The following is a 6,000-nucleotide window of genomic DNA, read 5'->3' on the forward strand; positions in this document are numbered from 1 at the left end:
CTTTAAAAACATGACAAAAAAGGTGTTCAGGCCTTCAAGGATGAAAATCATTTCAATAGGTAAACAACTACCATCAGAAACACTAGCTGTAGTGGATAACAGAGAAAGTAGGTGATAATAATAGTTGTGACCTTAGGAACAGCTAAGGACATGGGGAAGGTGACTCATTCCATATCTCATTTTGCAATTTTTCCCACAAAGGTGGCCATCTGGAATCTTGGAGAGGCTGTGACAAGAGTCAGTGAATTCAGTAAGATCTCAGTTGGTGAGAAGGTGAATAACACCAGTGTTGTTATCATGGGATTCCTTTTGACAGCTAGGTACAGTTATCCTCAGCTGTCAAGTGAACAACTGCTAGCAGATCAGTTTCAACTCCACCAAAACATTGCCTTTGTGTAGTGGAGGCCACTTCACAGATTCCACACCTCTCAAACCAGGCTGCCTGTAGCTGCAGATGCCCAGTGTGTGGTAGACTCCTGAACCAGGAAGGGACATGCTGGTGAAAACTACACCCCTCTTAGCCAGATTGCTGATGGCACATCCTTACTCAGATTCTTCTCTGCCAGCATCTTTACTTACCCCTACAGGGTTCTCTTAAAGTCATTTCTTTCTTTTAATTTTTTAAAATTTATTGGGCTGGACAGATAGATTAGTGGTTACAGTGCCTGCTTGTGAAGCCCAAGGACCAAGGTTTGATTTCCCAGTATCCACATAAGCCAGATGAACAAGGTAGTACATGCATATGGGATACGTTTGCAGTGGCTGGAGGCCCTGGTATGCTCATTCTCTCTCTCTCTCTCTCCTCTCTCTCTCTCTCTCTCTCTCTCCCTCCCTCTCTCTCTCTCTCTCTCTCTCTCTCTCTCTCTCACTCCCTCTCTTCAACAAATATATAAAGTATTTTAATTGGATTTATAACTCTTTAAAAATTTTGTATTTACTCATTTACATGTACGTGTTTTGTGTGTGTGTGTGCATGCGTACACCAGAGCCCCTTAGCTGCTGCAAAATAAAACCAGACATTTGTACTACTTTTTGTATCTGGCTTACATGATTGAATTGGAACTTGAACCCACATCAGTAGACTGTGCAAGAGAGCACATTTGATTGTGGAGCTATCTTCCCAGCCCTTTCAAAGCATTTTTTAATAAACCAGACAGAAATTCCCATCTAGGATTTGCTTCTATAGAACTTGAATTCTAAAACTGAACTCAGTTTCATTGTGGACACAAAATTTCAGGTATAAGCCGGGCATGGTGGCACATGCCTTTAATCCCAGTACTCGGGAGGCAGAGGTAGGAGAATTCCCTTAGTTCAAGGCCACCCTGAGACTACATAGTGAATTCCAGGTCAGCCTGGGCTAGAGTGAGACCCTACCTCAAAAAACCAAAAAAAAAAAATTTTTCAAGTATAGCTTAAGTTGAAGTAATGGATTTTCAACATCATTCTTTAGAATGAATGGCAAAAGGGATCTCAGGTTTGTTTTTTTTTTAATTTAGTTAGTTACTTGAGAGAGAGCAGCAGAAGTATACAGAGGAAGAGTGAATCTGGACACACCAGGGCCTCTTGCCATTGCAAAGGAACTCCAGATGCATGCACTACATTGTATATCTGGCTTTCTGTGCATACTGGGGAATTGAACCCAGGCAGTCAGGATTTTCAAGAAAGCACCTTTAACCACTGAGCAATCTCTCCAGCCCAGGCTATGCCATTTTTGAAGTGAGGTGAGAAACGAGTACTCAACCATTTTATGCATCTACTTCCCAAATGTAGATAAGATGTAATAAAAGACTGAACCCTATGTCTTATTAGGACTCCAAGGCATACCAATTAATCACTCAATCAAGAGAGATTATTTAACTTCTGAGTGGTCCCACTTGAAATCTGTATGACCATCTCTACTTATGAACAAAACCCTTCATAAAGTGAAAAAGAGCGCTTTTAACCAAATGCTCTCCCACTGAGCCACACCCCTGAAAGGAACAAATTCAATAAAGTTTCCATAAGACAATATCTGTCAACAGAAAAGAAACCCTCATTCAAGACTTGCTAATTATTAAAGACATGGTTGGGCTGGCAGAAACGCAGTTGTACTCTGAGCATCTACATGATCAGAAATGCCTTCTCTGTCTACATTCTAAAAGTGGTCAAGACTGACTCCTTTGCCTTTTGGTTCCAAAGTATAGATTGCCAGACAGACTCTTCAATGTCTTTCATTCCATTTCCATCCTCTACTTCTCTATCACTATGTTAACTACTGGAGTTTTCTATTTGGGTACTCTGATTTCCTTTGGTGTAGAGCACCTCATTTGTACATCAGGACATTGCTGACATTCTTATTTGTGGTTCTCTCTAGATCCAGACTAACCCACTGAAAGATTCCTATGTGGCGATAGGGTAGACAATTGACCAGGGTCTAAGTGCCCATGCTTTCTCTGTCTTGCAGTCCACTGATGGGCTCCTCCAGATGTCAAGGATTACAGCTCAGTCAGTCTTTTGTGGCTCTGCTGCACAGTGTTTAGATGCTAAGAACCACTGTGTTGTGAGGAACCATCGTTCACTTCAATGCTCCTTCCAGCAACAGCTAAAGCAAGAGACCCTCAAGCCACTCTCCAGAGGGTCTTCAGAACCCTCCTGAGGAAGACGGACATGAAGGCAGCCTTCCTCAGACAGCCCAGGAGATGATCAGAGAATGAAGCCTGATGGAGAATAGAAGGGCCTCTTCCTCACCAACAGATGTGACTTTGGAGCAGAGCAGTATCCTGCCAACTTGACAGTTGCCTTCTCTTAACCACATGCCTCCACAAGGCTTCAGTATTCCTCAGTATCATCAAACATGTTCATTTACCCTGATTTCTCTAGGTTTTCTCTAAGAAAACATTTGTCTGAAAGAATGCCTGCATTCTTCTATTCAAAAAACCTTCATGTTACCTTCTATAAATCTTTTTTTTAGCTTTTTTATTCTGTTTTATTTTTGTTGTTGTTGATTTTTAAAATTAAATAATTACTTTTAGGTTTAAAAGTTTTCAAAATACATATGTGCAAGATAAATAAAACAAGCTATACTTAGGAAATCATTATATTAAAGAAGACATAAATGTTATGCCCAGCTCTGGGTGCCCCCAGTGACCACCAAGGAGAACCAAACATTTGCATACAAACAGAAACTTAGGCCTGCTGGTGACTCCAAAGCCTATCATGGCATTCCTCTGATTCCTGAATCCTTCAATAAACATACAGTGTCTTTTTTTTCCCTCCCTCCCCCCACTTTCCCCTTTGAAACTCCATTCTCCATCATATGTCCTCCCCCTCTCAATCAGTCTCTCTTTTATTTTGATGTCATGATCTTTTCCTCCATTATGATGGTCTTGTGTAGGTAGTGTCAGGAACTGTGAGGTCATGGACATCCAGACTATTTTGTATCTGGGGGGAGCACGTTGAAAGGAATACCACCCTTCCTTTGGCTCTTACATACTTTCTGCCACCTCTACCACAATAGACCCTGAGTCTTGGAAGGTCTAATAGAGATATTGCAGTACTGAGCCCTCCTGCCACTTCTTTCTAGCACCATAATGTCTTATGAGTCATCCCAAGGTCATTGCCATCTGAAAAGAGAAGATTCTCTACCAAAAGTGAAAGTAGCATTAATATAAGGATATGAACATTAAGAGATGTGCTTACTGGGAAGTTTGATGAGCATAGTATATACATTTAGCCAGACAACAGCAGATGTTACACCCCTGGGACTCATGACTACACCATTTTAAGTTTTCAGTATCAAGGATGTATTCTCTGCCATACAGCAGGCCTCCAGTTCAAATAGGGGCAGCTGGTTTCCACCATGGCACATGTGCCACTGTTGCACCCATTTGCTCATTTGGCCTGGATGACCAAACATAAGGCTTGCAGTGTCTACTGTTGAGTATCTTCAGTGGTGATTTCCCTTTCTCCCATTGAACTGCATGCAGAATGGCTTCTTCCAGCTTTCTGTCAGCTGGTCTACATGGAGGAGGTAATCAGCTCAGCTCCAGCAGGATTTCTCAGTGACCTTGAAGCCCAAGTATGTAGAATCTTCAGCAATAGGGTGTTACCCATCCATTCCTGGTGGGAAACCAATGGCCTCGGCAATGACCTATAATGTTTTGGGGGCATCAGGGACCACCCTGGCCAATAACTCACTGGAAGGCATCCCATTCCCAGAACTACCACAATAGCCACTTGCTAGGCAAACTATGCCCACAGATCAATAGTGACATGATTATTATGGGGGTAACTAACTGCTTTCTGACTAGATTTGGGGCCCATTTAGTTCTGTAAGCATGGTCAAAAATATGGATGGAGAAGTCATGGGCTCTAGAGAGCAGCTATTGCTATTGTTTTGCTGAATGGACATGCTGACAAAATGCCTCTTAAATATTTGTGTTTTTACCTATACATTAGTAATACTTTCAATCATGATCAGAGAATCTTCTTTTTGCATTGAGCAACTATTGAAACAGATACTATGTTGGGCCTTGAGAGGCCCGGACGTGAGGCCTAGTGGAACTTCCTGAGTCTAGCTAAAGTTTGGCAAACTGCCTCTGGCCAGCTATGACTCAGCAGGGAGCCAAATGGCCTCTGGCCTACTACTTCCACACAGAAAGTTAGAGTTCCTGACAGTGCACGCTCAGAACTCAGCAGGGTGCCAAATGGCCTCTGGCCTGCTACTTCTGCACAGGAAGTTAGTTAGAACCAATCATCTCAGAGGTCGCTATATGCTATTGGCCCTTACATCTCACCCCATCCTAAAATCCCCGCCTTCATTCTCAACATTATATAAACACCTGCCAGTAACAATAAAGTGAGTTTCAGCTTTGACGAGACTCCCAGCTCGGTGGTTTTGATCCTGGCTGTCGACACCCACCCTCCTCCTCAATCCCTTAGGAGGAACCAGCGGGCCTGGTCCTCCCCCCAGCACTACCTGCAGGGGAAGCCCGGCATCTGGCGCCCAATATGGGGCTACAGGAACCTGGCAGACTGGTGCCCCATGTGAGGCATTCTCATTGAGGAGGTCAATCGGTGTGCATGTCTGGGTGAGTGTGCCCTCATAAGTTATGAGGCAGTCTTCATATTTAATGTGCTAAACTTTGCTTCTATAACCTGTACTTGCTTGTCAACATCTCTTCATTCTCTTTCTCTTTCCTTTCATTTTCGATTCGCCGGCAAGCTGCATCAGTGGCTTTTGTACAACATGTTTACCTACCTTTTGGATCCTTGTGTTTGTGTTGTACTCATGTGTCTGTGGGTTGCTATAGCCCTAGTTTTATGGAAGTTTCGCTCTTGACTTTATAATATGGGACAGTCTACCTCTATATCCAATCCTGCCTTAGAATCTCTCAAGAGTAGAGGCCTTAATTTAACTGATAATCAGGTTCGACAGACCTGGGATTGACTTCTTAAGCTGGTGCCATGGCTGCCAGAAGGATATCTCTTTGATTGGTACACTTGGCATAGGGTAGAGGCCTTTGGTTGTTGGGTACATGTGGAGAAGGGTCAAATATCCCCCTTAGGGGTCCTCCCTATGATCTTGGCCCTCAAGGGCTGCTTACCTCCAAGGCCAACCAAACATAAACAAAAGAAAGAGGGAAAAGATAGTATACAGCCTGATCCGGCTACTCCTCCTGGAGATACAGCTTTAAAAACCCCAGAAAAGGTTACATCTTTATACCCCTCACTCAATCCCGTTGAGAGTACTCCCTGGCCTTCCAGGGTATCTCCTCCACCTCCTCCATCAACTAACCCTTTCAGGACCCCCTCGGCCCCTCCTTCATATTTGGCCACCAAAGCTGCCAGAAAATAAAGCTACTTTTTTATTTCCTGTCAATCTAAATCCTGGGGCAATCACCCTGTGGCCTGGTATCCATGGAAAGCTCAGGACCTTAAGGAGCTTAAAAAGGCAGTCTCGGAGGATGGACCTAACTCTCCTTGGGCTGAGACCCTGTTACAGGGATGTGCCCATCAACC

The sequence above is a fragment of the Jaculus jaculus genome, chromosome 3 (genome assembly GCF_020740685.1).
Source record: "Jaculus jaculus isolate mJacJac1 chromosome 3, mJacJac1.mat.Y.cur, whole genome shotgun sequence".
NCBI classification, from domain to species: Eukaryota; Metazoa; Chordata; class Mammalia; order Rodentia; family Dipodidae; genus Jaculus; species Jaculus jaculus.